This window comes from Lepidochelys olivacea (assembly GCF_965140295.1).
Source record: "Lepidochelys olivacea isolate rLepOli2 genome assembly, chromosome: 4".
Classification (NCBI taxonomy): Eukaryota; Metazoa; Chordata; order Testudines; family Cheloniidae; genus Lepidochelys; species Lepidochelys olivacea.
Window position 1 is genome coordinate 31,983,247 of NC_140414.1, and position 21,262 is coordinate 32,004,508.

At 43.1% G+C, this 21,262-nt stretch overlaps 1 protein-coding gene across 2 annotated transcripts in view; it reads left to right on the top strand.

The window, feature by feature from the left end:
* The window catches only part of LOC311519498 (alcohol dehydrogenase 1-like), a 92,993-nt gene that overhangs the window by 2,605 nt on the left and 69,126 nt on the right, over nucleotides 1-21,262 (top strand). Inside the window, exons 1-2 of one of the 2 annotated variants that reach the window (XM_084626043.1) lie at nucleotides 4,463-4,490; nucleotides 8,546-8,594. The gene's annotated coding sequence lies outside the window, so the exon portion shown is untranslated. Of the gene's footprint in view, nucleotides 1-4,462; nucleotides 4,491-8,545; nucleotides 8,595-21,262 lie in introns of those variants that run through there. The other variant, XM_084626042.1, reaches the window with a different exon arrangement.

Here is a 21,262-nt window from a genome sequence, read left to right on the forward strand (position 1 = left end):
GGTTTTCAAAGCAAAATGACAGTCTGAAATTTGCCTGATTTGAGAGACATGCAACTCTTTTGAGCCTCACACATCTGGATTTTGAGTATGTAACGATGCATGAATCATTAGTTTTGGGTTCCACTGGTAGCATTTCTCACAACCCTACTATGCTGTAAGATTGTTCCTAGAACAAAATCCTTCCAGAAGCTGAACATCAGGAAATTTCATTTGAGTGCCACTTAAGTGCTGCCTTACCCACAATTTCTGCTGGGGTGCACATAGAGATGGAAGCAATTGATATGCTTCTGCACCACTTCTCTTGAGATAATTCAATGAAGCATGATTAGTAGATGAGGTGCTTGATCCTACAAAGGACTGAGCATCCGGCAACTCCCTTTAGCTTCAGTGTACATAGCACTGCACAGAAGGCCTGAGTCTCCATTGTCCTGTGTGACAGCCGCCTTCTTTGCTAACACACTGGGAATTGAACTGGGAACCTCGAGAAGTAACTTCATGATGAACTGCTATATCTCAAACTAAAGAACTCTGGCTAGGCTGTGACAGACGCATTCTCCGTGAATAGGAGCAGAGGGGGAATCTGTAACACACACTTACCGAGGGATTACCAGATTACAGCTACATCTTGTTTAGACATGTACACCAGTGCAAAGTGGTTGTACAATTAGAAGAGGAGGGATTTACACCCCTTTACACTTGTTATTTAAATGACTACACAAGGTGCAAGGCAACAGTGAAAGGCCTAAATGTGTTTATCCTTTTAAATGGAGAAAAACAAATACCAGAATATAAGTAAGTATCCTCTTTGTTTCATGATCAGAATACAACACATTTGAAAGTCATTCTAGTAGAAGCATGTAGAATATCTGTACCCTACACTTTACCATACCATACCTGAAAATAATATCTTATTATTGGGATAATTATAAAGGAGAAAGAAAAAGCAGAACACCTACTTGAAGTTCAAATTAATCCCTAGTTTCTGCAATGGCCCAGTTCCGAGGAGTGGGAATAAGGTTTGAAAGTACTCCAAAGAACCACATTGACACCACAGCTGCTGTTTTTAATATCCTGCCATGTAGGGTAGCTTCCTGAAAGAGACTAAAAGCCTCCGTCCATCTACTCATGTCAGATCCAAAGCAGGTGGCTGTCTCTTTTCTGAGCCATTTCCAGGGTTTCTTTTGGGATCCATCATAGAGTCAAGTGTTTTCTCCAGTGGGACTTACACCAATTGTTCTCTCTATTTATATCCAGTTAATTAAGTGATAATCCAAAAGTATCAGAGCATGTGTGAAATAACAACAACAACTCAGGCATACAGAACACAGATCAAGGAGTTTGAGCAAATGGGATTTTGTACCTAATGATACATTCTCCTTTATACAGGAAATAAAAATTGGAAGAAAATGAACTAAATTCATCGCTGGTGTAACTCCACTGACAAAAGTGGAGTTACATCAAAGATTAAGTTGGCCCCTACATGCAAATTCAGATCTAATTTCAGTGGGTGCAAATATCCCAGAAGTCTCTGGGTCAACAGGGACATAAAGAGTGATGTAAGCCAATGTCATGGCAGCTGTAGGCTGGTCAGAAAATGGGGCTAAGGAGCAAAAAGTAATTTGCACTGATGTTAGATTTGATTCTCCTTTACATTAAGGCCCCTCTATACTGCCAGAGTTGTGTGAGGGATCTTTGTGTAAAGGAGATGAGGCCTTTGGTATTCAGTAGTAGTGGAAAACAAGTATCACTTACCTGGGCCCAATAAGGGCCCAATTTTCCTCTGCCTCGGGTAGTCAGTTACATCTGCTGTTGCCTCTGCCAGTCCCAAAAATTCAAGAATCATGACTCAGGCCCGAAGGTGAGCAGGAAAAGTGACTAACAGGAAGGTAGTACTCTCCTTTCTCCTCTCATCTTTCTTCTTTCTTTGCCTCCTCCTTTCCTATTCTTTGCTCTGATCTTTTCATTTTTCTTCTTTTCCTTTACTTTCTCAATAAAGTACAATATAATGGAGATTTAATTGAAAACTGAATTGTTGGAGTGCTTTGGTTGCACTGTTGCCCTCTTGTAGGGGAAACTGGCCTCTGTAACTTAAGCATATGATGGAGTTTAGCTTTAAATTATAAATGAAAAAAAAACCCTCTTGCAACTCCTTTGATTTGTCATAAATCTTTTAAGAAACAAAGTGTCAGAAGAGAAAGTTACTTTTCTTTCCTAATTGACCCCATGCAGTGAATTTGAATCTGAGGTTCTCTAGAAGGCAATGTGTATAATTTTCCTTATTATTTCTTTTCCCTTTTATGTTTGAATTATTTATTTGTTGAAGTTACGATGTGTTAGAGCTAAAGGCAACTCTTCTCAAGCCAACTAGGACAACTATCTGTTGAGTCTAATTGCTTTGGCTATACTGCCATTAAAATCGCCCTACCCTATACTCAGTGACAACAGATTTAGAGCTAAGATCCATTCTGATAAAGAGCAGACAGAAAGAACTGCATGATGACTTGGGTGAGTGGAACTGCAGCATATCTTTGAGTCATTGTAAAACTGGGTGTTGAACCCATTTGTGGCAGCGGGTCAAGAATGCCTTCCACTAGACTTGGGTCTTGATCCTACAAACAAGTATGGCTATAACTTCACACAAGTGACTAGTGCCTTTGAGTTGAACAGAACTATTCACACTGGTATAATTACACAAGTGTTTAAGTGTTTTCTGTGTTGGGGTCTTAGCTCATAGGCAATGCAGGAAATCTTTGCTTCCGAAAATCCAGACTTCATTCTGACGTAACAGGGCTAAAGAGAGGACACAAATCTTCGACGCTTCATCACAGCAAAGGTTAAAAAAATGGGGGGGGGGGGAGTGGATACAGAAAAAAAAGCGAAAACAAAAAAACCAGAAAAATGGCCACAATATTTCCTTTTTCAGTTAGTTCATGAAGAAATATTTGTTTTTTAAATCTGTAGTGAGTCATTTTTTCGATGAGCATGTTCGCTTTGCTTGTTGAGTCATGCCGTAGAAACATAATATTTGAGATGTAAAATAACTTATCAGCTTGATTCTTTTTAACTGACTAATATAAAAAGTTCCATTTGTTTTAGTTATTTTTTTAAGTAGTAAGGCATTTTGTTTGTTTGCTTGTTTAAAAAATCCTTTAGTGAAGATTAAGGGCTTATATTTTGAAGGGTCCTTGGGACAGGACTGAAAGCAATACCCTCAACAGGTTGAGACACCCTCTGCCACTGTCCCATTTCACTTTGTGTGCACAGCACACTACTCTCTGTTCACTTTCAAGCCAGGTCTACACAGCAAATTACTGTGCATCAAGCCAGTGTGTGTATCTACAGCTCACCAGCTTGCCACATCAGACAATCCCATGTGGACACTACTACAGAGGACTGAAAGCCCTGAAGTGCAGCTTATTTTAATACTACTTCAGCCAAGACTTACACTGCTCTGTAGAAGTGTCTACATGGCACATTGCTGTGCAGCAAGCTGTTGTACTGTAGATTCAGACCCTGGTTTGCTGCGCAGTAACTCAGCATGTAGACAAGCCCTCAGTTTCAATTTCAGCTCTCCTGCAGCTGTTCCAGTTAAGTGCTATTTTCCAGAGCACTATTCAACAAAACTGTAAAACTAGCTGTACACAAATTACAGTTTAATACAGAGAAGAAAAGTCTGGAAAAGGTGTGTGTGTGTGTGAATCCCTGATCTTTTTTCTGTGATAGTAGCCTTACAGGTTACTCGTAACAATAGTAGGTAGAAAATTTTCAGATGGAAATATGTAGTCATTAGTGGTGTCTCTTTAAAATATAACATTTATTCATACAATAGGGTGTAGAAGTCATTTTCAACTGAATGAAACACAGTGCACATGGTTACAAACAAGCAGAGAGAATGTTCTACCCTCCGACAAAAAAAAGCCAGGGGTGGGACAGTTAAAACTCAGCAAGGTATTCTACACAAAGGGCCAAATTCCGTCAGCCTCACTTACATGGAGTAGCCCCTTACTCTCTGAGTAGTCCCATTGAAATTTACTACTGGCAGCATCTGGCTCTAGGTTTTCACTGCAACCTTTCAACAGGCAGTAGGTGCCTCTAACCTTGCAGAGGTGTCAGGGAGTATAACCTGGAGATGCCACAGAACTCCATCTCTGCAGATCCTATGTCCTTCTGAAATACTCCCCTGGTCTCTCACCATTTACAGCTCAGAAGCTGGCTGCCTTCAGTTGTCTCCCAAGAATATATATCCACCACACCTTAGACGTTGGTAAAAGGCAATTAAACGGGCAAATACTACACTTGGGAGAAGTGGCGGGAGGCCAAATGGCTGCTTCCCTGCAGCTCCATCTCACCCCAGCAACAAAGATACAATTCCTGGGTTTATGGCAGAGAGGCCTCTGTGGGAGTGGAAGCCTACAGTGGAGCTGCTGCTAACCTCCATGTACAATTTCACTCAAGAGGGGCAGTTTCTCTTCTCCATCTGCAAAGCTGAGGTGAGCATTGATCCTATCCTTTCAGCAATGAACTACATGAAGCAGTGGTTAAAAGCATGCTCTACTAAAAGCCAAGGGGGAGACTGATGGCTGTGCCATCACTATGGCCAGACCTGGGACCGAGAGGCAGTGGTTTGGGCCTCCCTTATTTAGGGCCTGTGGTGGCCAAATCATCCCCTGGTGCAAGATAGGGCAGCCAGAGGACTTCCCTAAACTGTGCTGCTGACTGCTACAGCCCTTCGCAGGCTTACAGCAGTGGAAGATTAATAGATCAGAAGAAACATCCTGGCCATGCTGCCTTGCATCCTTAATCTTCCCTGGCCTGCTTCTGGCCTGCCTTCTCTCTGCCCCAGAATGCCCCTTGCAGCAAAGGATCAGAGGGTAGCTGCCTATGCAGTATGAGCAGAGACCCCTGTACCAGTGCTAGTCACTGAGGGAGGGAGAGAGAAAGGGAAGGGGCAGTCTTACGCTAGTATGCTGATGCCAGGGGCTTATAGGGCAACTGAATCTGGCCCCAAATGGACACTTTTGTCCAATGGTTTACACAGACACCACAGTAAACAGTGGCATTCTCCAAGTGTAAAAGTAAATAGAAGGTTTAGAAGATACTTAGAAATAAGACCCTTCCATTCTGCCAGCACAACCAAACATTCAATCCATTGGGATCCTAATATGCTGCATTCGAGTTTAGTTAGACCCAATTTATTCATTTTTGTCTATGACTTGTACACTTTACATAAACACTTGATAATTTTTCAGCAAACAGTGCATTCCCCCCTTGCCAGTACCTACAACGACCCCCCAGTCCCCAAAAATACGTTCAAAAATTACATGTTCTCATTTTGGAGAAGAAAATATTGTGTGCCTGATTAATGAAGATATGCACGAGCAAGCAGAATAAACCAGTAAAATGTAATTAAGCCTTTTAGCGCTCCAGAAAAAAACAGGAACACATAAAAAAGTAATGCAAACCACAGGGGTGCAGTCAGCTATGAGACCCAGTATCTCAGTGGGACTTAAAGGGACACTGTCAAGCCATTACAGCCTCATTTCATGAATAATAATTAAAAAGAAATTGATAGAAGACAAGAAGGCTTTTTTTTTTTTGGAAAACTAAGAGACCCCTGTTACATTGTCTCAAGCAGGGGAAGGTCTGAAACAGATATCTGCCCAGTCTCCTTCCCCGTCTCCTCTCAGCTACAAACACCCACTAGAATCGTCTCACACCCCCTCCCATGCCAAGTTCTTGCATTATGTTTCACTGTTGCCCTGATCTCCCTAAGCTAGCTGAAAAATTAAACTGAGTAAAAAAAAAAGAAAGTCCCACACTCTCAGGTGCTCTATGTTGCTGCTTCAGATATTCAGGTTTTGGTCACTCTGCTCCAGGCACATATATGAAGCTAGAGACAGAGGGAGAGAGTTAATATATGTTCATTTTAGAACATAAATAGACTCTCCGGCACAAAGGGCAGATCAGCAACAAAAGTTCTTTGCAGAGAACATGCATTGAAAATTGCTGTTGCCCTCCAATAATTGTTAAGGTGGATTTGTCATTCCGGGTAAAGCCACTCTAAATGTCAGCATCTAGGGAGGGAGGGAAGCAAAAAGCAACAACATAACATACTGGGTAGAGATCTGTGTGGCTGTGCTGAAGGTTCAGACTGTTGTTGGCCTGGTTGGGAGTCACTACAAGAGTGTGCAGAGGAGGGGAGGGGAGAGGAGCCATGCATGAATTCATGCAGGAAACTTATGGGGCTGTTATGTTGCTGTGGTATGGTGCCATGACAAATTAATGGGTAGGGTCTTAGAGAAGACTAGGTGCATAGTAATGATCTCAGGGTATGCATGCATCATAAGGGTTAAAAATACAATGAGGCTTTATAATACAGGGGTTGTAATTATACTATAGTTACGTGGAAATTAGAATATAAATTGTAACCTAGGTAGTTGACCTTTTAGTTACAGGACAGTGTACAAGGTGCATGTATCAAAGTACAGCTTGAGAGTAATTATATTGGTGAGTATTTAAATATGAAACCAAGGGGGTAGTGGTAAGAAGTAGTTAAATTATATAGTTAAACTTCCAATTATATGAATTAGTGCTAATTATGGTATAATAGAGTATAACCCCAGTGTAAGTATCTTGTAATCACAGTCATCACAGTGCAGTACCTGTAATTACACTCTGGTTTATTATTAAGTGTAATGACAAAAGAAATAAAATTCTAGGAAATTCCTATGCCTCCAAATTCGTCCATCTGTTATTCTGTATTGGCATGATGCTCACTGACATGCGTAATATACGTCCCACCTATCTTTCTGCATCTCTCGTTGCAATATTTTTAATGCTGTTGCACCTAGTATTTTAAAATTAAGATGAGATCGGGGTGAAAGTAAGTCTAGGGACTTACCGATACGGGGCTGGGCTGGGGCCGGCTCTGGCCCCCGGAAGTGGCGGGGCCTCGGGCAGAAGGGGCAGGGCTGGGGAAGGTCAGAGCCAGCCCTGGCCCACCCTGTACCAGCAAGTGCCTCCTTCCCCCTCCCGGGGGTAACAGCGGCAGCCAGGGCCTCTGGCAGCGGTTTAAAGGGCCCTGGGCCCTTTAAATCGTCCCCGGAGCCTGCTGGAGCCCTGGGGAAGTGGGGACGATTTAAAGGGCCCAGGGCTCGGCTGCCGCTACCGCCCCGGGCCCTTTAAATCACCGCCCCAGCCCCGCTGCTGCTACCCCAGGGCTCCAGCAGCGGGGCTCTGGCAGCAATTTAAAGGGCCGGGGGCTCCAGCCGCTGCTGGGAGCCGCAGGCCCTTTAAATTGTGCCTGGGGAAGCCGATCCACCCTGGTACGGCGCACTGGCTCTTGGCGGTACACTGTACCAGGGCGTACCAGTTTACTTTCACCTCTGGATGAGATTAATACACTTTTTTGTCATTTGGGTTAAATACCAATAAATCTCCATCTGTACCATCAAATCTAACAAGACACAGGTGTCCCCCCCGCCAGAAGAGGCAGGCATTTGAACCTTTGGGCACTTCCCATTTCTCTGTCTGAGCTGTATGTATCTGTCCACATTGAAGGAAATTCCATTCCATAACATTCTCCATACTTCCAATCCCTGGTCTCTCCCTTACTCCTCTCTCAAGCATCTAACATTTCTTTGTGGCAGAGAGGGGGAACTCCTGCCTTTTGGTTTGGGCGGGTCTGCAGAGGGACAGAGACCAGCACTGGTGTGAGTAATGTGACTTCCAGAGCATATGAAGATCGAGACCCCATCCTGGGATCAGGCCTACTCACCCCAGCTGTCTTCTCCCAACCACTTCCAATTATTTGTTGGCATCTCATTTTAAAACTGCATGAGATTATAAGTGAAACGTTTGCAGTCTCTTGTCTTTGTATGCCTAAGAAAGGGTTGGGGAAATTAGCTAAGCCAAGCAGTGTCTTTCCTCAGAGCTTTCCCATGTAGCCAGTGTGGTGTGATGTGTGCTGGGAGACAGGACAAGCAATGAGAACAAGCTGTACCTCCTGCTAGTGGTGGTGCCCTTAAAATCCCAGTTTGCTTTACAGGTGACAGATCCCTCCCCAGCTCCCAGTTAACTTCCAGCCCCAAGTTCCTTTCGGAGGTGAGCACCTCCCACCCCAAAACTTTTTCCATTGCATGTTATTGATTCCCCATCCATACTCCATGCCTTTATATACCAATTGTCGGTGACAACTGGCACTTGATGTATTTTACAGATACCATGACAATAAATATTCACTACAGCATGCAGTTATTTTTGATATTTATTCTCACAGTGATTTGAAACATGGTGGGTTATGGCCACATAGGGTTATGTTCCTTTGTCCCAGTGGTATGCCCAAAGGTTAGTCCTGACTGGATGCTGCATGTAATTTGGGGTTCACTGGGAGAAGAAGGTTGAAAACGATTGCATTACAGTATTGTGTGCGTGCATGAAGAATTGGAACTAAGCACTTCACAGTAAAAAATAAACTGTAATTTATTTAAAAACAAATGTGAGTCGAGTAATTTCACTTAGAGAATTTCTCTGTCTCTCTTTGCAGTGGTACATAATCCAAGTTTGACTAGTTTCAGAGACGATCGAAGAGAAATGTGAGTGAATTAATGCCCGTGAGTGTCTGCAGCTCAATCTATGTAAAATTAAAATAGACATCTTAATTACATTGGATTTTTATAAGGCTTGCTATTTTCTTTCCTTAATATGTGTTGTTCCTTAATGTGTTGGCCTTACAAGACTGAATCACAATGTGCATTTCACTTCTAATGTTTCTCACACCTTTTGCTTATGCACCATTTTACTTTATCAAATATAAAAAGACAGTATTATGAAGCAGAAAATTCATAGAAAGATTGTCTTCACAGTCCACTCATTTTAACGGAATTATGTATACTATTATCACCATAATACTACTAATGCTTACAGTGCTTTTAAGCTCTAGATCTAAAAAGATCTTTGCAAGAGTGGAGAATCATAATTATTCCCATTTTATGGATGGGGAAATTGAGGCACAGTGAGTCAAAGCCCAAAACTTTCCAACTTGGGTATCAAAAGTTAAGCAACTTCATTCATATTTAGGCACTTTAAAAATGGCCTGATTTCCAGATATGCTGGGCATCCAAGGCCCCCAAGGAAATGCACCCACAATTTGCATAAGTGTTTGCAGCACTGTCCATGAGAACACTTGCCATATCATGACATTCATTAAGATGCTTGGGAAAGGGAATCTAGTGCAAATTTCTGGTTACATTCTCACAGAAAATGATTACTAATTACTTTTGCATCATCATCATTATTATTTATTTATTATTTATTTTATTATTATTGTATATTACATTTTATATTTGTCATATATTATAGCACCCAGAGGCCCCTGTCGGTATCAGGGCCTCTTTGCTAGGTGTTATACAAACACATGGGAAAAAACTTGGTCCCTGCCTTGAGCACAACATTCTGCATACAAGTTGCACAGGGTTACTGTGGCCAGGCCAAGTAACATAACAGCATTGCTCATGTTTAGGACAGAAATGATAGGAATGCCTGCTGTGAAAAATAATTGAAAAGGAAGCTACATTTAAAAATAATCAAATTACTTCTTAGGGTTAAATTTTTAGAGCCAATTTCTAGCCCTGCTTACTCTGCAGCACAGAGTCCTGCCAAAACTTCATGGCTTGGCCATGCTCCATGCCTGTGGAGTACTACTGGAATTTTGAGTAGAGCTGGATTCTCATAGAATCATAGAATATCAGGGTTGGAAGGGACCTCAGGAGGTCATCTAGTCCAACCCCCTGCTCAAAGCAGGACGAATCCCCAATTTTTGCCCCAGATCCCAAATGGCCCCCTCAAGGATTAAACTGACAACCCTGGGCTTAGCAGGCCAATGCTCAAACCACTGAGCTATCCCTCCCCCCCTGAGGAGGAGGGGGGGGATCACTTTTACATTGATATAACTCCATTGACTTCAGTGGAGTTCCTCCTGATTCTCACCTGTGTTAGTGAGAGGAGAAGCAGACACAGGATGGCTCCATGGCTGCTCAGTCCTGACTCCTATACAGGGAGTGCAATCTGTAGCTCTGTTCCTAGGGTGCTTTGTTATGTCATTGGGGGAGGAAGTTGCCTTGTTCTGTACTTCCACTGCTCTAAGGAGGGTGTTGGAATGGGAGGCTGACTCACAGCTGCAGGGATCCAAAACGGGGTTCACATCTGGAACTATCAGCTAAGAGAGGCACAGGGTTTATTAGGGCAAAGAGTCCCTTCTCAGGGAGCAGTAGGAGAAGAAAGACCACCTTTCCTCACCCCACCACAAACAGCTCGTAAGTGGTTTGGGTTTGGCTTTTGTTGGTGGTGTTTTAAAGATCTTACTATTGAGCCTCTCTCTGCTGTGCCAGCTCTACTGAGGTTACTGCACCAAGCCTGTAGTAAACTCTACAGACCCTGTACAGAGAAAGAGGAGGAGGCTCTGAGGGAGGAAGCAGAGAGCCCATTTGCATGACCTCCATCCCCACTCCATCTCCCAAGTGGTTTTGCAGTTCCATCCCCTAGACAGACCGTGCACCCCCTGCACTAGCCCTGAATTGATCATGACTGGTTGGAGTTGCGTAGAGCTGGATGACATGAGACAGAGGGATTTTCTGCACCATGTATCCCTGCAGAATGGTAGGCCAGCATTTGGCCCCCCAAAAGTAAGAACGTGATTGTGCTGAGTAGGCCCAACCTGTAGCAAGGGGGCAGTGCTGAGCTGCACTGCCCAGAGGGAAAGCGTTGGGAGATAGCAGAACGTTCCTGGGTGTGCTCAGCTGCACGTCCACTGCTACACCTTTTTGTGGCTGGTGCCTATGGCAGGCAGAAGCACAGCCCTGACTCCTCCCCTCCCTCGCCACCCTGTGTTGGGGGCACTGGGCACCCCAAAGGGAGTAGGGAAAAAGAGCTAGCTTCAATTCCCAGAGTGCAGGGACTTACGTGGGCTGCACAAAGAAGCTTCTTACATTGTTGCCCCTACCTCACCATGCACTTGTGCAAAGAATCCCTGTGACAGCTGTTTACTTTAAAAAGTGAGCTGATTTTATGTATCAAGCTTTTGCAATGAGGTATTTTTAAACACAGTGTCAGTGCAGATTCCTTATGGTGTCACTAGGAGCTGTTCTTAAAAAACAAGTTAAAAGTTGACATTGACGTTAAAAACAAAGCGGAAATGTTCACATAAATTAAGAGTTTGAGTTTCAGCAAAACAAAGAAAAAGACTCATAAGAGGTACAGCTAGGCACCTTATAATCAGATATGAGAAACGTTCCAACCTTAACGCCTGGGGTACCGAGGTGCTGCATTCTGGCATACCTACCTATCGAACTTCCTATGCTGAGACCATTACCGGGATAGATGAGTGCTTTTGTGTCATGTATCCCATGCTGGCAGTATCTAGGCACAGCAGAGTGAGTTAACAATGGAGTGACACTTCCAAGCGGGTCCCTGGCTGCTACTTTAAAATTGTTTCATGTGAATAATATCTTCAGAGTGGCCATTTCTGTTTCAGACAACAGAGCCACACACCCCCACAGCTGACAGCTACATCTCTCCCACTATAGAATACATTAAAATGTTGACATTCACTGTGCAGAGTTGTTAAAGTTATCATGGTATTTCCCATCAAAGTATAGAGAATGCCACAAATAAAGTGATAAAGGTAAATACCACAAAGTGGTAAATGTCAAGATTTTAATGGCACCCACTGTAGAAGCTGTTTTAAACAGCTATTTTCCAATGAAAAATTTCACTGTTTACTCTTCTGGTTCTTGAAAGTTGATAGGCAGTGTTTACTGAAATTAATTGTACAAAGCCACCAGCTGAGAGGTATCACATAGAGCAGCCCTTATATACCCCCCTCTTCCCCGACAAACAAATCTTTACATTTATCCTGATCACAAAAGAACAGGCTATCATGGCTGATATATATTCATAGATTCTAAGGCCAGAAGGCACCTGTGATCATCTTGTCTGACCTCCTCCATAAGACAGGCTATAGAGTTTCCCCCAAATAACTCCAGGTATGCAGGAACTCAGCTAATGGAAATAGGTGTGCTAGCTCCTTTGGGGCCTGATCCAATGGTCATTGAAGTCAAGAGGATGTTATCAATTAAATCCAAAGGAGCTTTGGATCGGGTCCATATACTGTCCCTTGATTAATGGTACTTTTGACCCTTGTTTCCTTAGAGGTGGAGCTATAATACTCAGTTTAAAGACTGTTCTAGAATGGAGGGAAAACTACGACAAATGGAATAGTTAATTACTGATAAATAATTTTCCCTTTTTGGATCCTGCCTTATGGCTAAATTGAAGTGCATAGGGGCACAGGAATATAGGATTTTCCACACTGGATTAGTTCAGTCCAGTATCTTAACTCTGACTGTGGCCAGGTGATTTCGAACGTGGTGCAAGAGACTTTGCAGTGGATAAATATGGAATAACCTGCTCACAGAGCAAGCTTCTTCTTGGCCCTATGTCAGTTAGAGGGTGGCTCATGCCCTGAAGCATGTAGGGTTTTTTTTTTTCAATATTCTTTACCCTTTGTAATGTAAATGTGGATAGTCTCATAATCCATAGACATATAAAGTATCTTATGCTCAATCCTGACCAGTTCTCTAAGAGGGTAACACAACTACAGGGCTCAGGCCTGCTCTCAGTGAAGTCAATGACAAAATTCTCATTGTCTTTAGCTGTGAAGGATTGGGGCCATAATGTAAGCACTGCAGCGTCTGAAGTTGCCTACCAACCCTGTCTCTCGCTGACCGCTAATTAAGCACAACCTTATCAGAGGACACCCATTCGCAAAGGAAGGGAACGTCCCATCATTTAAAGGGACAGTGGTCATTAAATGTAAATGAGAAGATAACAGGAAGGCTGTGTTCTATTAGCATGCATCATATCCCATGGTGATCTTTTTTTAATTATAAAACATTAAACTGATTGCATGCTGCTTTCCTGTGTACTAATCACAAAGGCTACCCTTGGATAGTGAAGTGTAATTACAGGGAACCATATGTATCTGTTCATTCAATGTCAATGATTTCACCGTAGTTAGACATTGAAAATACAGTGCTTTACAAAGGTAATATTTAACATTGATTTAATTGATCCAACTGTCCTCAGTTGTTTTAATTATGGAGCAGTGTTTGATTACTTAGACTTGTTTCTGCTAGTGCAGGCTCTAAAAAGGTAGAAATGTGAAGCATTCTGTACAATCATCCATTCAGTGTTCTATGCCCTGTAACCATTCCTTCATGGAGTTGAAGTTCTATAGGATAATTCTCAATACTCATTTTCTTGAACTTCCCTGCATCTGAATCTTCAAAACTGGACAAATTGTGGGGAATTAATTCTGAATTAACCATCTCAAACCTGTTTTTTTTAACACTCTGCCAGAAGATTAATGAAAAATTCATGAACTACTAATAATGATTATCAGCATATTTTTAACACTGGATGACTCTGATACCTGCCCTCAGTGCTACTATAAAGATCCTACTGTAGTTGCTGGATGCTTTCTCCCTCCTGCTTACTCCTACACCCATGTGACAGAGTGTACAAACCCCACCCGGGGGAACAGAGGGTTAAAGATCAGCTCTGGGCCCAGGAGGTTCTCTCTGCCCAGCCACATCTGCTGGGTGTGCTCGCAGCGGAGGTGGAACTGAAAAGGATCAGCAGAGCTCAGTCACAGCAGTCAGTTCAAGGGAGCAGAACTGCACTGGTTTCTTCTTCAGGACTACAGCAGGAGCCCAATGCTGCTAGGACCAGACCTCAATGAGAGCTGCAGGCTGCCCCTGGAGAGACAGCAGAGTGCCTACTTGTGAGTGAGGGAGAGGAGCCTCTGGACCCCTTTCAGTTCAAGTCAGTTGTCGGCTCCCCACTCCATTGGGCCTCTGGAAAGGTAGGAGGTGAACTAGGAAGTCACCAAGAGTGCTGGCTTGGTGAGACCCTTGCCAAGGCTGCACACCTGAACAGCCATCCCCAGGGCCCTAGTTTGGAATCCAGTGGAGCAGAAGGTCCCAGGTTCCCCTACTGCCAACCCACAGACTTGAGCCACTAAGCACTTCTGCCAACTCACAGACTTGAACCACAACAGGGGATAGTCAGCTACTCCTCTGACCGCTACGGGACCACCCACATCACAGCCCTCCAGGTCCAGTACATGAGGATTTGTGCTACTCCCTCCCTTTCAGACTTCCTTTTGGCTCTCTCAGCTTCTGGCTCCCACTCATAGGGAAGAGCATTCCAGACCCTAAGGCTCCCACCTGCGAGTGTGGCTCTTGCACATGGCTTCTGGTGGGTGTGGCAGGGAGGGAGAGTCTTCCCTCTGCCTCTGAACTATAAAAAATGTAAACACAGGGAATGAAATTTAAAAACTACCTTCTTCAGGAACTGAACCCACATGCCAAGACTTTCTATACACAAGCACACTGGAGTTGAAATGGAGATGCAAGTCCATTCATATGCATGCAACTTTGTACACACAATCATTTGTGCATTCTGTAGCACACTGCCACTTATGCATAGTAATGATAGAACCTACAAATGGAAACCCCATTTATGCTTGATTTGAGCTTGAAAATTAGGATTTGTACTTATTAATTCTGTCATCTGGGCACATGTGACAGTACACAAACTGTGTGACAATGACGGCACTCACAAACGTGCATGCATTCAGAAGGACACCACACCTTCAAGATGTGTCCTGTTATGTCTCAGGAGAGGTAACAATGACCTCTTCGTACTTGATTGGAGGTGCAGCAGTATTTTATGAGTTAAGCCTTCTATCTTACTCTGCACTATTGCAGCTTGACAGAACCATATACAGGCATGTTAACACCAACCATAACTTTCCAATAGAATAAAATGAGCCAATGAAACTGAGCATTTTCTGATTTCCATCTCGGTGTAATAATCCTTCATCTTGGTCTTTTTATTATGGAAAGAACCTTTGCATGAAAAAATGAATTTGTACAATGCCCAAAGCAAACTAATACAGATGAAAGAAGTGACTGTGCATTCCTCGAAATAGCTGAATTACTGGACAACATAGGTTCAGTTTCATTTAATCTCTTTATCCTTCCAAGAGTTCATTGTAATGTACTCCATCAGCAATATTGACGGTTACGGGCTGTTCAGCGTGAAAGAGCTCATAGGGAATAGGGTGGCTGAGTTGAAGGACAAGATGGTCTGGTTTACAGATAGGTGCAACTGTGTGTAGGTAGTTTACTATTGAAGGTGATTCCCCCTTCAAGCAGAACTGCGTGAACTTTAAAATTCCTGCTTCAGTGTTGTCTCTGCAGGACTTTGACAGCAAAGAATGTCAATAAATCCTCAGCTGACAATGGAGTGAATATCATGTTTTTCTTGATCATCATCATCATCATTTATAATTCTCTTACTGATTCTGAAAACAAGGGTATATGGGCCAGATTGTGTCTGGTTCTTGAACAGACATGTGGGTGAGGAGACGCACAAGAATCCACTTACCTTCTTATGTGGCTTGCAGAAGAGTCAATCACGAGGATAACCCTTGCTCCCTCCAGGGTTCCAATCACCCAGAAATCACCATGGTCCTGCCTTATCCTGAGCTGTGATCTATAGAATAGGGGCCTTGCACTGCGGGACCAATAAATGTGGCATTCTTACAGAATATGAGCCCTGCATGCACAATGAACAGCCCCAGAAGAGACTATGCCCAGGGATGTTGCAGAATTGTACCATCCCCTACATGAGGCGCTGTGCAAATGGCACAATCTAGCCCTATATCTGGAAACCCAGGGGTAGATTCTGATTTTAGTCTGGGGTAAATGAAAAGTAACAGCACTGAGGTCAGTGGGCCAAATTCTGCCCTGACTTGCGCATTACGTAAACCCACTGAATTTTGTTGGGCTTGCCCCATGTGTAAGCCTGGACAGAATTTGGCCAGTATGAGTGAGATCAAGATCAGGCCCTTAGTATTTATGGAAGGAAATGTATTTGTTATTGTTTGAGCTTTTTTCAACTTAAGTCAGGGATAAATCTGTCCATTAACAACTTCACTCAATTGCCTGAAGTGGCAACCGTGCTGCCATAAACCTCAATTCATGTCTGCAACTGGCTGCCAGCCAGTTCTGACGTCATTATGTTAATGGTCATGAAATATCAAGAATCACTTGCACCTTGAAAAATGTTTGGGGGAAAAAAAAGAATGACTAAACCAGGCTTTGGGATTATGGATGTATAGATGACTCAATTTAAAATCCAGAATTTATAACTGAAATGAAGGTTAATTATGCAGCATATCCTGTGCATATACAGAATACTACATCATCTCTATTAGGAATTTAGGTACATGTTTGTTATAAGCAGGGAATATGTGATCATTTATGTCTGTAAAGAACTGTATACATTTATCGTGCTATATACCTGATTTTTATTCATTCATAATAAATAATGATAATACAAAATAGCACGGTAGGTACTGAAGAGATGTGAGATAGGTTTAAATATCTATTAAGGAAAGAGACCATGCTTAAATACAATGGTTTAGAGGTCACAAAAGATCTCAGATAGTTTGTTATTCATTTCATCCGAGTGCAACTATTATCAGATTTCCTGGGTAAAGCTACCATTTGCTGAAATTTCTCAATCCCTGGTGCTTACCATTACTCATTTGAATATACATAATTTAATGCAGGTTTTCTGTTATTTGTGTCTAAACATTCTTGTGGAATTAGGCTAAAAGGGTCTTTGAACATTAAAAAGTGCCCTGGATCATGTATTTAATTGCTTCTCGGTTATTTTCTGTTTTGAAAATATTATAAATGCAAGGAAGAGCAACACTTGGTGTGAGAGATCAGAAAGAGTGCAAAAAGTATTGCAGAGTGGCAGAACAATAACAACACTCTTAAGCTGCTAATAATCTCAGAACTGCTAGCAATGCTTTCCGCATTCCATGTTCCAAAAAAAACCTCAATACACTATTAATGATAGTTTCTATCCTCAGGATCTACAGTGGTGTCATCATTATAAGGGTGTCAGAAGCTGAATTCTCCACATGCTTCGAAAAGCTGTTTGGGACTCAATTTTGGAAATGCAGGGCTTAACTGAGTACTCTTAGCCCTGGCGCCCATGCGGGTGAGGCAAAGGTGCACTGCCCCAACCCAGACTCCAGGAGGCCTAATGTGAGGGAGTGCACCTGTTGCTATGTGCCTTAAGGGAGTGCTGTCAGCTCTCCTTTCCACAGCCTACCTATCTGGGGAGGAGTGAGAGCAGGGCCTGTGACCTTGCTTCTTCCCTGCCTCTCCTCACTCATTTTTTGGGAGGGATGCTTGGCTACTAGCCCTAGCAGTGGCAGTCAGATCCAGTGCTTGTGCTCAGGTGAGGGCAAGGTCTGCAGAGGAGTGTAAGGAAGAGAAGCTTCTTGTATGGTCAGAGCCTGGTCCTGAAATGCTACAAAAAAAGTTGGTAAGTTACTTTTAATGAGAAAGTCAGCGCTGAGAACTGGGTATGATAGCAATTTCCATAAAGAGAAGGAAAAGCAGTTTACTCGCAGTCTATCTTACATTTTACATAGTAATGACTCTCCAAACTAGGACAGATTATTATCCACATTTTGCAAATGTGGAAATTGAAGCACAGACTTGCCCAAGGTCACACAGTGAGTGAGTGTCAAAGAAGAGAATAGAATCTAAATTTCTTGACTCATAGGTCATGTTTCATTCACAAAGCATCCTATACATTCGCCCACTAGGATGATAGCAAATCATGGTTGTAAAACGGCTACAGTATATCACAGGCAAAAAAAATCAAACCTTTGGGGCTTGATTCACCACTGCCTTAATGCCACTTTCCCTCCAGTGGAGTTATACCAATTCAACACTGGAGGGAATCAGTATTTAATTAGAGGTTTCAGAGTAGCAGCTGTGTTCGTCTGTATCCGCAAAAAGAACGGGAGTACTTGTGGCACCTGAGAGACTAACAAATTTATTAGAGCATAAGTTTTCATGGGCTACAGCCCACTTCATCGGATGCATAGAATGGAACATATAGTAAGAAGATATATATATATATATATATATATATATATATACACATACAGAGAAGGTGGAAGTTGCCATACAAACTGTAAGAGGCTAATTAATTAAGATGAGCTGTTCTCAGCAGGAGAAAAAAACTTTTGTAGTGATAATCCAGATGGCCCATTTAGACAGTTGACAAGAAGGTGTGAGGAAACTTAACATGGAGAAATAGATTCAATATGTGTAATGACCCAGCCACTCCCAGTCTCTGTTCAAACCCAAGTTAATGGTATCTAGTTTGTATATTAATTCAAGCTCAACAGTTTCTCATTGGAGTTTGTTTTTGAAGCTTTTCTGTTGCAGAATTGCCACCCTTAAGTCTTTTACTGAGTGGCCAGAGAGCTTGAAGTGTTCTCCTACCGGTTTTTGAATGTTGTTATTCCTGATGTCAGATTTATGTCCATTTATTCTTTTGTGTAGAGACTGTCCGGTTTGGCCAATGTACATGGCAGAGGGGCATTGCTGGCACATGATGGCATAGATCACATTGGTAGATGTGTAGGTGAATGAGCCCCTGATGGCGTGTTTAATGTGATAAGGTCCTATGATGATGTCACTTGAATAAATATGTGGATAGAATTGGCATTGGACTTTGTTGCAAGGATAGGTTACTGGATTAGTGTTTTTGTTGTGTGGTTGCTGGAGAGTATTTGCTTCAGGTTGGGGGGCTGTCTGTAAGCGAGGACTGGTCCCCAACTTTTGCCTTCTGTAAATCAGTTAGTAAGCGAGAAATCCCACCCAACTCTCCAATCCTCCACTGCTTGTTTTTCCAAGTGTTTCATTCTGTGAACCATCATGAAGGTTCTGCAGACTTCTCATGATCCGCAGAGCAGTTTGAGAATCACTATGTTAAAGAGCCCTTTCTCTAGTATTTTGCAAGCTATTCACTACTAATAAAATCAGGTGAAGTGTGTGAGGAATCAGGACAGTAATCAGAATCATATGATTTTAATATCTGATATTTCATGACCCACCAGCACCAGAAATACTTTGGCTGACCAGCAGAGACACATTCAGGACCAGTTAACTTTCCAAGTGCTGGTCCAAGAGCACTGATTGGAATGAAAAATACCACTCCTTTTCTTTCCCCTTCCGTGTTGCAGGCTTGTTTACTTTAACTTGCAAGTTCTTACTGGAGAAGGTGTTGGAGTAGATCAGAAACAACTTTGGAAATAATTACGGGATCATTTGGAAATCAGTGCAGGATGACGTTTATTGACATTAGAACCTCTCCTTCGTTCCGAAACATTAACAAGAGGTACATGCAGCATTTTTCAAAGGACAAGAAGAGTTCCCACTTTGCTGGTATCACATTTCTGAGGCGCTACCTCTTACATCTACCTCTTACAGCTTAGTCTAGCCCTTGTAGAGAGGACAGGCACCCATCCAGGGCCCTGGCTCCAGAAGACACATAAAGACATCAGCATCTGGGGTTTTATTAAAAATATATGTTTCTAGGCCTCATAGTTGCCAAGGAAAACTTGAAAACGTGCCCCAAGATCACCAATGCACTGATGCCTCCATAGAACCAGAAACAACCTTTTAAAAAGGTGTGGACTGCCCTGTTCATCTCAGTGTCCCGTTAACTTTGTAACCTGCTGCCACCAGCTCTTCATGATTCTTCTGGGGTGGTGTCAGCAGGGTCCTCAACACATTACCTTCTGTTCAACTGAATAGGGAGCCCTCTTTCCTCCAGGACAGACCCCTAATGCAGTGAGCACTGATCCAGAGGAGGGAGTCCCAGCCTGCCTAAGAATGAGGGCGGGAGGTCTCCCATCAGCCCAGCAAATGATTCTTTTGTGGGTGGCCCCTGTCATAGCATTCCCAAGCAGAGGTGGGGTCCTGGCACATGGGTGAAGCCAGAACCACCCACAGTTATGCCTACAGCCCCAGATTTCCTTACTCCTGCCTGGTTTTCTACAAGTGACTCCATACTGCCCTTTCATGTGCATGCACAAATTGTATATTTTAAAATAAGCTATAGCACCTGAGTATTGTGGGCCACGATTGAAGCTCAGAACTTCAGGATTCTTCATCACACTTCCTTCAAGGAACATCTCATTCTTGTGGATTTATCTCTGAGTAAACTTCCCCCGGAAAACCTTTTCAGTGATGTTTGTAACCCCCATTCCTTTCACATTATTCTCATTTCGGAAGCAGTACTGACCTTCAGTACTAGCAAAGTGAGTGACCGCTTCAGACACCTCTCATTTGAAGGGCCACATTCTGTGAAAACTTGGTCACTCACAGCCAAGTCTGATCCCCTTTTCTGGTTGTAGGACCCAAGGAAGAGGGAACAATTTGTTACTCACTCCACAGTGAGGCTAGCAGGGCAAACTATTCTTAGTTTGATGTCCTCTCTCAGCTGCTTGGGGTTACACTACTGGATTTGTGCTTGGAAGGCTTTCCCCCAAAGAACCTATCCTCATCTCTGTGGATATGCAATGGGGTGTTCACCCCACACCACCCCTGAAAGGGCCAAGGTGGCTCAGAAGGGGCCAATTAATCATATAGGCTGCACCTATATGCACCAGAGGCAGGCTGAGCTTGTGTACAGCCAGCAAAGGAGAGAGCAGGAGAGGGCTGCAGGGAGAGTCTGAAGTCACCCTCTGTGTACAGAGAGGTGGGTAGGCGGAAACCCAGATGGGGGTGGGCAAAAAGCCCTGGATTCTACCTGTGCAGGAAGGGATCACCCAGATGAGTTGGAGGGGGAAAAGTCTGTGGAAGGCAGAGTAGGAAGAAGCCCAGGGAAAGAGCAATGAGAGTTGTGATTGTGTAAACTTTGGCTGCTGATGATAGAGTCCCTGGTCTGGAACCTGGAGTCACAGAAGGTTTTGTGTTCCATTATCAGCGACTGGGAAAGCGGCCTGGACTTGGACTTGGCACAGATGATTGCCTGTGATGGCATCTGGACAGTTTGACTGGAAGCGCTTTGTTGCCCTGGAAGTGAGTGAATCTCGTCAAAAGATAATTTAGCTTATTCCAATGACTTTATTGGGCCAAACCCAGAGGCCTTTGGTCAGATTATCTTCCTCTATCCTCTTTGTAAACAGGCAAATGCTCATTGATTTAGATGATAGCTTGTCTTAGTAAGAAAGTGAGCATTTGGTATGCTGGCCTCCTTGGGAGGGTTGGCTGAGTAAAGACTGAGTAAAAAATGAAGCAAGAGCCACCGTATC